The sequence below is a fragment of the Asterias rubens genome, chromosome 1, assembly GCF_902459465.1.
Source record: "Asterias rubens chromosome 1, eAstRub1.3, whole genome shotgun sequence".
NCBI lineage: Eukaryota > Metazoa > Echinodermata > Asteroidea > Forcipulatida > Asteriidae > Asterias > Asterias rubens.
The window spans coordinates 6,501,848-6,512,022 of record NC_047062.1 but is presented as its reverse complement, the minus strand read 5'-3'; positions in this window follow the sequence as shown (position 1 = coordinate 6,512,022).

Sequence of the window (10,175 nt, the reverse complement as noted above, 5' to 3'; positions counted from 1 at the left end):
GAATACGCAGCCCCTGTTTGGAATGCTGGCCTTACCCAGAAGCAGGTGAACCACCTCGAGAAGATCCAGAAGCGTGTATGTCACTACATCCTCTCTAAGGACTACACAACATACCACGATGCTTTGTCTATTCTTCAATTGGACTCCCTCCAGTCGCGAAGAAACAAACTCTGCCACCAATTTGCAGAGAAGGCAAGCGCTTCTGTGAGATTTTCGAGGTGGTTCCCTGCTTCTGTAAACAACTCATCTATGCAACTCCGCCAACGAGCACGGTTTGGTATGTTTCACTGCAACACCAAAAGATTCCAAAACAGCCCCTTGCCCTACCTCACCAAGCTCCTGAACTCCTAAAACCATGTTAATATAATTGCTTAATTTTCTGGTCTTAAATGTATACAAATGTAGTGAACCTGTTTGTACATATCTGGCAGGCCATTGCTTTTGTGATTTTTTTTATTTTATTTTTTTTATCAAACTGTAGCGATTCCCGTCTGGTGGTCACCAGCACAGAACGAGCGGTAGTCCTGCTGGCACTTGGGGTGAGGTCGTTGGGCAACCATATATCGCCGCATGTAATAAAAATGTGAGGGAGGGGGTCTAGAAACTGTCAGAAACTACTGACTTCCAAGGAGTGAGGGCAGAGACAAGTAACTGATTGACTAATGATCCGTTTTATTTATTACCTCTATAAAAGCACAGTAATTCCTGATTCCCACTTCGTATTCCTCCTTTCCTTAAGGCCAGAAATGGTCCCTTAAGGCAACCGACAACACTTAAGATCCCCGAAATCCCTCAAGTAACTTGAAATCCCTTAAGCAAATGGAAAATCCCTTAAGGTAACTGGAACTAACTTAAGTAACTGAACCGCACTTACGGTAACACCAAAGCTGCCTTTAGGGCCTGATAAAATCCCGGACTCCGAGCAAACGATACAATGCACAATAGAATCTGCCTTAAGGGCCTGATAAAATCCCGGACTCCAGAGCAACCAATACAATGCACAATATAATGTGACCTCCTTACGGAAGTGGGTTACCGCACGTCTCTACGTCCAACTTGCCATAAATAACACAGAAAACAATCCAATGAAACCTACCCCTCGGTTCCACAACTGTCGGCACCACGCACCGCAACTCCCACAGCTCCGAACGCTCGCCCTGCTACTCCTCCCGACACATAAACACACTAATCACGTCTGTACCACTCGCTGTCCAGCCTGCAACTGCCCGCTACGCACTCTCCACACACGAGGCAGCAGCGTGCTCCCCATAATGCCCCGCGGCAGCCAGCGCCCCGCCAAACCGCCTATTCGCGCGCTAAGGGCGCCTGCTCTCGCGCTAAGCCTGGAGCGCCACCGCGCGGTACCATTTCGTTACACAGCCCCCCACTTAAGTTAGGACCACCCGGTCCGTAAAACTGATACCCTAAGACGAAATGTACCTCAAGGTGCTTACAAATTTATACAGAGAAATAGTTACTTTAAACACCACAATGCACCTGCCGGACACCTTTAAGTAAAACAGGGGCCCCTTGAGGGAGCTTAAACAACAAGTTATCACAATGTCTCCCTAAAGGAGGTTTACACACTTTAAGGCAAGAGTCTGCTAAGGCTCCTTAAGGGAACTTTAAGTAAAACACATTTCAAAAATCACAATGTCTCCTTAAGGGAGTTTATACAAATAAAATCCAATCACATCACAATCACGTTATACAATCCAAATTCGTAACCTGATCCTTAAGGGAATTACACAAGATTAAAAAGGCAAGATCTGTTATCAAAATATACTCTCTTAGACAACTTTTATATTGAAAGAAAACAAGGTTATAAACAAGTAACGCTTTAGTAAAAACGAGCCTAAAGTGGACTACAACTACTTGAGGATAAACCCTGCCGTGAACTGCACGTCGTATGTCCGCTCAACGACCTCTTCGGAGATCTTGAGGCCATCTGAAACTGGCTTCTTGTGTTGACTTCTCTCACCTTACGGACGTTTCCAGCCATCATCACCTCTAGGTCAGCAGTATCAAGTGGCACTGCTCTTCGCCACCCCGGGTTGCCTCGGTTGATCCGGCACACTCTCGCCTGTGGTGGTTCTTCTACCGGTGCGGCTTGTCCCAGCCCGTGTCGAACACCCTGAGGTTTCCCTCCATGGACTACCCGGCGCCGAGTACTCGCCTCTTCCAGCAGGGAAGCTGAGGCTGGCGACAAGGACAACTCCGCTGCTTGCTGTATTACCAGGTTTCTCCCTGGAGTTAAGGGGAGCTGCGTCTCCTCAGCCGATTCCTCTTCCTTCTGGGGCTCCCTGTTTTTCTCTGTGCACTCTCCCCTCTTCCTGGACTCCACTCGTTGTTGGCTGAAACTATTGACTTCCAATCCCATCCCCTGATGTCCGGAGGGGGCATCCACCGGCCTCGCTTCCTTCTTCCGGGGCTCCTTACTTGGTCTGGCACTGGTCACCTCCGTTCCCTTCCTCTTGCGTCCCGAGGGGGCAGGGGAATCACCCGGAACATCCACAACGTCTCCTGGGGAACTGGCAGCTCTCCGTTCTTCCTCCGTTTCTGGGTACAACGTATCCAGGTCCTGTATCCCTGCAGGGTGGTGGTTGGTATAGTGAACCTTCAGGTTGTCCTTCCTCGTATATCTCCTGTCACACCTCTTGCAGAAGTACAGGATCTTCTTCTTTATGGTGTGGGTCCCCAGATGGGTCTCAAGACTCTTCTTGTTCACGAAGGTGTCGTCACACTCCAAACATGCGTACAGCTTCATCTTATCCCAGTCCTTTGGTCTCTTCCATCCTGGCTCTTTGTCCTCCATCCTCCTTTATACTGTAAAGGAAAGGAACAAACAAAGCAACAGTTACTTCACTGCAGTTACCCCAATACTGGTTTGCTACTCCTACGTTACTCCTACGTTACGCCTATGTTACTCCTACGTTATCCTAATACCATACAATCGATCTCCCCAATACTCCTGAGCTAATCAATTACAGATAACGCTGTGGCGGCCTCCGCTGGCGCAACGGATTCCGCCTCGCCTGTGCAGGCAAGGGTGTCATGTCTAAGGGTCCAGATTCCTGAGCAGGACCCGCATGGCCTATAGCTTCAGGGAACTCCTGGTCCTACCTGGCCTGCTGGCATCGGGCTATTAATCACTTCCACCTGGGATGCATCACCCACTAGGATATCTCCTGCGGGTTGCCCCTGCAGGGCCTGCGTCCCTTCGTCTGTATCTGAAATCCAAGGCTGTAAGGGTGCACCTTGATACGGCTTAAGGCGGTCACAGTGAACAACCTTCGTTTTCCCTCCAGGCTTCCTCTGTATCCTTAAGGTTACGTCCGACAGCCTGTTTACTACAAGGTAGGGTCCTTCCCACCTACACATCAACTTGGGTGACACCCCCTTCTTCTTCGCTGGGTTAAACAACCAGGTGAACGTGCCTTCAGCAAAGTTGCCCTCGCTGGTCCCCTTGTCGAAGTTTTGTTTCTGACGTCTTGCACTTTTCTTCAAGTGTTCTCTCGCCCTTTCATGTGCGCCCTGCATTCTCTCACGCACCACTTGGGCATAGTCCCGCTCCTCTTTCCCATCTGCGTCGCCTGCAGGGGGCTCCTCCACTGTCAAATCAAGGGGCAGAGAGACTTCCCTACCGAGCATCAGCATGTTTGGGGTTTCCCCGGTGGACTCTTGTGGTGTGCTGCGGTAAGCAGCCGTCGCATAAGGCAACTCCTCGTCCCAGTCCTTGTTGTTTGCTTGTTCTTTCATCAGCATGGCTACGATATTAATCAGGGTGCGGTTAAACCTCTCAACCATTCCGTCGGACTTGGGGTTGTAGGGGGTGGTCCTGGTCTTTTCAATCCCAAGCGTCCTGCACACCTCGGCCATGAGCCTCGACTCGAAATTTCTCCCTTGGTCGGTATGCAGTGTTTTAGGAACGCCGAACCTGCACACGAACTCCTTGACGAACTTGTCCGCAACAGTCTCCGCCTTCTCATCTGGAATGGGGTAGGCTTCGAACCACTTACTGAAGTAGTCCCCAATCACAAGTATGTAACGATTGCCATTCTTCGTCACTGGGAAGGGTCCCGTAATGTCCATCGCTACTCGCTCCATCGGAATTCCCACTAGGTGCTGCTGTAAAGGGGCCCTTCTGTTTTTGCTGGGGGACTTCCTCCTAGCACACACATCACACTCTCGGATGAAGGACCTTATGTCTGCAGCCATCCCTTGCCAATAGAACTTGGTGTGCACCTTCGCCATTGTCCGCTTAGTTCCTAAGTGTCCACTCAGTCTTCCTGCATGGAGCTGATGCAATATCTCTCCTCGGAGCTCCTGAGGTACCAAGGTTTGCCACTGCGTTTGCTTTCCATTGTGAGACTCCCACCGACGCTGTAGTACGCCGTCGCGAACAAGCAGTTGCTCCCATCGTAGCCAATAGTTCTTGCTGGCACTGGATGTTACTGACACTGTCTCCCAGTCTGGCCTGGGTACCTCGGCCTCCTTAGCCTTAATGACCCACTCCATAGAGTTGTCCCTAAGCTGTGCCTCCCTCCAGTCGGTCCTGGTTATTTGGGGTAGTACACCCACGGCGCGCAAATCAGCTCTGGCTTCCTCAGCCTTTACTGCAGGGCCACTATCTCCTTCATCGCTATCCAGTACAGGCACTATCCCTTCACTTCCTCCTGCCTTGCGCAGCTGGCCACCCGGGTCCAGTCCTTCCATTCCACACTGTGGACACGGTCGTCGAGACAGGCTATCCGCATTTTGATGAGACCTCCCTGCTCTATGTATTATTTCGTAGTCATATTCGCTAATGACCTGCAGCCACCGTGCTACTTGCCCTGAAGGGTCCTTGAAATTTACCAGCCACCTCAAGGCTCCATGGTCTGTCCGTATGGTTATCCTGCGTCCATAAATGTACGGTCGAAACTGCTTCACAAAGGTCACAACTGCAAGAAGCTCTCTCCTTGTCACACAATAGTTTTGTTCTGCTCTCTTCAATGATTTGCTGGCGTACGCTACCACATGGTCCTTGCCATCCTTAACCTGGGACAATACCCCGCCAATACCATCTGCGCTGGCGTCTGTATCCAGGATAAACTTCCCATCAGGGTCCGGGTAAGTCAAAATTGGTGATTCAGTCAAGCGCTTCTTCAACTCCTCAAAAGCTGTCTGGCATTCCTGTGTCCACTTGAACTCCCTTGACTTTTCTGTCAACCGATGTAGAGGCCTTGCAACTGAAGAAAAACCCAAGATGAACCGTCTGTAGTACGACGCAAGCCCCACAAAGCTCCTTACTTCCTTGACTGTTCTAGGAACTGGCCAATCCTTCACTACCTCGATTTTGTCTGGGTCCGTGCTGATACCTTCTGGGGACACAATGTGGCCTAAGTAGCGGACCCTCTCCTTGAAAAGGTCACACTTCTTGGGCTTTAACTTAAGCCCTGCCTCCTTAAGGCGCTGAAAAACCACTCTCAGCCGATCCAGCTCCTCAGGTACTGTCCTTCCAAACACTATTACATCATCTAGGTAGACCAAAAGGGTTTCCCAATGAAGACCACTGAGACCCCGCTCCATCAGTCTCTCAAACGTGGAGGGCGCGTTACAAAGCCCAAAGGGCATCACGCGCCAACTGTACAGTCCACCCCTGACTACAAAAGCCGACTTCTCCTGGGCTTCTTTGTCAAGCGCTACCTGCCAGTAACCCGACGCCAAATCCAATGTTGAAAACCAGTGTGCCCCTGCAAGTGCGTCGAGCGAGTCATCTATCCTGGGGATGGCAGCCCAAGGACTGCTGGATGGTGCAATCTTATCCTCCTTAAGTAGTTCTTGCACCTGCCTGGAGATCTCCTCCTGTTCCACCGTTGGAAATCTTCTCGGTCTCTCCCTTATAGGCCTGGCATCCCCGGTATCAATATGGTGTCTCACCCGGTCAGTGTGACCTATGTCCTCACTCCCCTTAGAAAAGATGTCCTGATACGCAAGTAGTAGCCTTGCTATTTCACCATGATACTCCTGGGCCACACTGGCAGTACTCCTCGAGTACAAGTCTTCCAAATGGGCTGGTAGCTGTCCAATTTCCTCTTTGGCACGTACCACGTCGGGCTCCTGGACATCTCTGCCTTCCACCGGGGTTAGAATTCCTGCTACACTGCCTCCCTTCACTACACAAGTCCTTCGTCCTGGGTTGAACACACGAATGGGGAGCATTTCCTCTTCAGGTTTTACCAACAGCCTTGCTACTATCAGACCTCTACTTGCCAACTCTGTAGTGTCCGCTGGCTCCATTACTCCAAACCCTGTAAATTTCCTAGAGACTCTTCCTGAGACAAGGGCCTCATGCCCCGGAGGCACCTCCATAGTTTCCTCTACAATCACACGCGCACAAACGTTTGCACCCTGACTGTTCTGGCACCTTATTCGTTCTCCATTCAGGGTCAACACCATGTCCTTGAAGTCCAGTCGTCCATTAGTAGGCAGGAGAAAGTCCATTCCTAATATCCCCTCCAAATCCAATTTCGCAAATATCACATGTACCGGGAGGGTTGTCTTGCCAACCTGGATCTCCATCAATGCTCCGCCAATAGTCTCTATGGAGCTACCATCCGCCCCGTACAACTTCGCTCCCCTCATATTCAGTGAAGGTCTCCCCTCCGGAGCCATTTGATAGTAGACTGCTGCTGACAGCACCGTGTTTGACGCACCTGTGTCGATTAACATCTGTGTTTTTACTCCTCGTACCTGAGCGGTCACACATAGCCCTGCCATATTCGAACTCTTCCCGAAGAGCGTTCTCCCTTGGTTATACATTCCTAGCACTGGCCCTCCTTGGAAGTTTCTTTGTGTTCTTCCTCCATTTCCAGCCTTCCATTGGGCCCCACGGCTGGCTGGGTAGCGTTTCCCCGACTGCCAGTTCCTTTCCCTTCTCGGCTCATAACATTCCCTCGCGAAGTGACCCTTTTGGCCACAGTTGTAGCAGGCATAGTCTGCATTCGACCTTCCCCGTGGAACTGCCGACTGGTAATCCCCCTGAGAACGTGACAGGTCCTCTAACATGGCATGTATTCCACCCACAGCCTTAGACATGCGATCCTGAGTGGCCCTTAACTCTCCCTGTAGACCCTGCAGAGAGACCTCGTCCTCTCCTCCTGCAACAACCCTGGCAAAATTTCTCCCCTTGCCATTGGTCCTATGTTCCTCTGTCCGAAGGAAACTTTCTGTCTGCAGAGCGGCCCTAATGGCGTCATCTAAAGAGGTTGGGTTCACTCGGAATATCCCTTCCCTAATCTCCCGGTCCTTGACCGCATCCATGAAATGTCCCTTAGCCAAACGTTCCCGGCTATCGTCGGAGAATTCCGGGTAGGCCAATGCAGATAGCTCCCTTATGCTCGTCCCTAGCTCCTGCAGTGTTTCCACCTCACCCTGCCGGCGGTGCCTCACCTCCATCATATGGAAATCTGCTTGTTGGCCCGGGCCAAATCTTTGGTCCAGACGGAGCATCAAGTCCTTAAGCGACGACTTCTTCCCCTCCGGCTGGCATCCCAGCACCTTTAACGCTTGCCCTTGGAGGCTGGCAGCGAGAAACACGACCGCCTGCTCGTCACTCCAGGCATTCGCCACGCAGCAAGCTCGGAAATGAGCCTTGTAGTCATTCCAAGGAACCCTCCCATTGAAACGATCCGGGCAAATGTTCGGTTTTCGAGGTCTATCCACATTGGGGCTGGTAGTAGTCACATCCTCCTTACTTCCTACCTCCTGCTGCTCTCTTGTGAAATCTGTGTCTGCAACTGTGTTTGCAGGTGTGAATCCTGCTCCTGGGGTGTCTCTAAGTGTACCGGAAACCACAGGACTTGGAGTGCTGAAAAACATGTCCGGCGTAGGGGCTCCAAGGGCCCTGCCCGACTTATGTCTCTCTTCCATCTCTGCGCACTGCATACGCATCCTGCGCAACTCCTCCTCCATTGCCCTTGAATCCATCCGGTCCATCGTTGGGTCCGTTGTACAGCTCTAGAATGACCCTGTCTCCGACAAAAATTACAGCAAATCCCACTTCTGACACCAATGTAGCGATTCCCGTCTGGTGGTCACCAGCACAGAACGAGCGGTAGTCCTGCTGGCACTTGGGGTGAGGTCGTTGGGCAACCATATATCGCCGCATGTAATAAAAATGTGGGGAGGGGGTCTAGAAACTGTCAGAAACTACTGACTTCCAAGGAGTGAGGGCAGAGACAAGATTCCCACTTCGTATTCCTCCTTTCCTTAAGGCCAGAAATGGTCCCTTAAGGCAACCGACACCACTTAAGATCCCCGAAATCCCTCAAGTAACTGGAAATCCCTTAAGCAAATGGAAAATCCCTTAAGGTAACTGGAACTAACTTAAGTAACTGAACCGAACTTACGGTAACACCAAAGCTGCCTTTAGGGCCTGATAAAATCCCGGACTCCGAGCAAACGATACAATGCACAATAGAATCTGCCTTAAGGGCCTGATAAAATCCCGGACTCCAGAGCAACCAATACAATGCACAATAGAATGTGACCTCCTTACGGGAGTGGGTTACCGCACGTCTCTACGTCCAACTTGCCATAAATAACACAGAAAACAATCCAATGAAACCTACCCCTCGGTTCCACAACTGTCGGCACCACGCACCGCAACTCCCACAGCTCCGAACGCTCGCCCTGCTACTCCTCCCGACACATAAACACACTAATCACGTCTGTACCACTCGCTGTCCAGCCTGCAACTGCCCGCTACGCACTCTCCACACACGAGGCAGCAGCGTGCTCCCCATAATGCCCCGCGGCAGCCAGCGCCCCGCCAAACCGCCTATTCGCGCGCTAAGGGCGCCTGCTCTCGCGCTAAGCCTGGAGCGCCACCGCGCGGTACCATTTCGTTACAAAATGTTCACTATGTATTTTCTATTGTAAAGCTTTTTAATAACTAATGTTATATTTTTTAATTATTGTAAATTATGCCGCAATTCAGCGGTATGCTGCGATGGCATTTTTGAATAAATAAACCAATAATTTTAAAAACCATTACTGACACCGAGCCAAAACACAGGTTAAAGTGTTTCATTGTTATAGCTCTTTTGTGTTGCAATTACTGCGCTCAAAGCGAAACCTGTCTCAAAAGTCAAAAGAATCACGCCTCATTGGCTCTCACTGCTACCGTGAATGAAAGGCGTATTTCGGCAGCAGATTGTAAGTAATCACTTGGGAATTCGGTGTTTCGTGTTTTTATGCTTGCAAAAGTTACCCTGTTGAATGAATTTAAAATTTAATGGAAAGTAGTTCGACTTACCTGTTTCAGTTGTTGAAAGTTCATTTTGAAAGATCACGTTGCTAAACAGGCAAACAAACAACGGTTTTTTGGTACAACCGCTGCTAACAACTGAATAGGGTGTTGATTGTTGCACATCAATTGAAATTTGAATCTGCCATTCAATTTTTTATGCAAATTATTGAACCTGATATTGAATATTGTTATATTGCTCATCAATTTGATCATATTGTTTGAGTGTGTGCAAATTTACAACACCGTGTGCAGCATGGCTACCTCTAGAAAACCACAAGAAGACGAACTATATCAATCTCCATCGTCAACTCGTTGGCATTCATCAACCCAAAGTCGACCTTTGTCAACTCCAGTAGTCAGCCATCATCCGAACCAGACTTCTCGTAGGCCACATACCATATCTCTACCAAATAGATCACATAGAGTAGACGACCGAGACCACAGTGAACGATTTCTGTCTGACCTTGACACACTGGAGCGTCGACTCTCCCAAGCCAGGTCAAGGCATCTGCCCCCACCAGAATTGTCACATGCATATGTTGGGATAGGCCTACACCAAGTGATAATACTGGTCCTTGACAAGACCACAGTGCCTTTAAGTACGATAATGTATTGTGCTTTAACGCTAGAAGAGTATGATATTCTAATTATTTGATTAAAAGGTGTGATGGTGATTGTCATGTTAACTACATTTGTATATTTTTATTTTATTTACGGCTTTAAGATGTCACTATGGGGCGAAACAGGGTTTTAAAGCAACAGATTTTTAAACAAATTTTGTCCTCCAAATCGTGACAAATTTGCTATAGATTTAACGAATCAATCTAATTTGTATTTGTTAACATTTTAAAACTGGGTAAATTCCACTTTATTTGTTGCA